At 37.3% G+C, this 1,422-nt stretch overlaps 1 long non-coding RNA gene across 1 annotated transcript; it reads right to left on the bottom strand.

The window, feature by feature from the left end:
- Positions 1-561: 561 nt before the first annotated feature.
- Positions 562-1,215, bottom strand: LOC147632490 (uncharacterized). Its single transcript, XR_015267165.1, has 3 exons — positions 1,143-1,215; positions 738-1,051; positions 562-660 (listed from the first exon to the last, which is right to left on the bottom strand). It is a non-coding gene; the product is annotated as an uncharacterized LOC147632490 (long non-coding RNA).
- Positions 1,216-1,422: the final 207 nt, after the last annotated feature.

Below are 1,422 nucleotides of genomic sequence, written 5' to 3'. Positions count from 1 at the left end.
TCCACGACCACTCACAATTAAAATTAGCATAAGGGACTTCTCATTCACATCACAATAGAGTTAAATATCAAGAAAGAACCACAATCTTTAAAGAAATTGTGTTTGCCAAGAAATTATCCACAACAACTCACATTAGAAAGAAGCATGAGGGACTTCACATTCACAACATAAAAGAGTTATTCATGAAAAACAAGAGAAGATAAGAAACAATGCAAATTATCATTGCCAAAATATTTGTCATAAGACAACCAAGTTTGTCAATAAGTTTGCCACGATACAAACTAACTTTGCAATAATGCAAAGTATCATTCCCAAAATCTTGCCACAATACAAAATGAGTATCATGTGAAGCCAAAACTATGCCGACACAAAGAAGGTGAACTCGTTGTATCTCCAAGATCTTTTTCTTCGCCCATGCGGCCAAATCTAGCTTCAACTGCTCCACGGCCTCATGTTTGAACCAGGTCCTAGTCAACTGCACACATAAGAGAAAATAAAATCAAATGAGTACAACTCCTTAATTGTGAAACTTAGAGATAAGACTCAAGAGAAGCATCTTACATAGCTCTTCGATTGTTTGCCATATGCCCCCTCAATCATCCGTTTCATGTAGGCCATGACATAGAATCCACAATCTATAGCATTAGGCTGTTGCGGCACCTGCCAAAGAATCAAAGAATGAGTGAACCAATACAAATTTTCATGGTTAGTGATCACAAGGGTGCCAGGATTATTACATGTGGTTTCTCCAAGGTATCCAAGGACTTCCTTGGCCTCTCCATAAACTCCCTCAATGAGTTGTTAGAGCAATGTGAAGCCATGATTTGTAAAGCCCTAAAAGCATAGTTGGTGTAGATGGTAAAAAAAAGATCTTTTTTGTTCTAAGATAACAAAACAAGTAGCCAATATGTACCTGTAAACAGATGACAAATGAGTTGGAGACACTACCCTTGAGAGTGGATCAAGATATAGTAATCCATGAGTCTCCCATGGACAACGCACTAGCCTTTTATGGATATTGTTGTACAACACAAAAAGTTGCCAATGATGTCTGTAGAATGAGAAGCAACAAGAACACATTAATCCATTAAGCATCCTAATAGATAGTTTAAACATCAAAGGTACTAAGTTAGTAGACCTACCCATCCACAATTGGAAAGAAGATAAACAAGTACTTTGCCACATCTACCTCTCCAAAGTAGCTATCAAGCTTTTTTGCCTCTTGATTTCGACATGCCTTCATAAAGGCATACCAAAGGCTGTCACAAAACCATGCTTTTTCGAAGACATGGCTTGGCATTGTGTTCTCAAACCACCTATAAATTAAGCGGTTCATTGATGTCACACCCGTGCAATATACATATGCATATGGAAAAGATCAAGCCTTTTTTTAAAAATAGACTTACATATGACACATATTCA

The sequence above is a fragment of the Cibotium barometz genome, chromosome 13 (genome assembly GCF_041138505.1).
Source record: "Cibotium barometz isolate CiBa-2024 chromosome 13, ASM4113850v1, whole genome shotgun sequence".
In the NCBI taxonomy this organism is placed as follows: Eukaryota; Viridiplantae; Streptophyta; class Polypodiopsida; order Cyatheales; family Cibotiaceae; genus Cibotium; species Cibotium barometz.
Note: the sequence above shows the minus strand (reverse complement) of the source record. Positions and strands in the feature narration are given on the sequence as shown.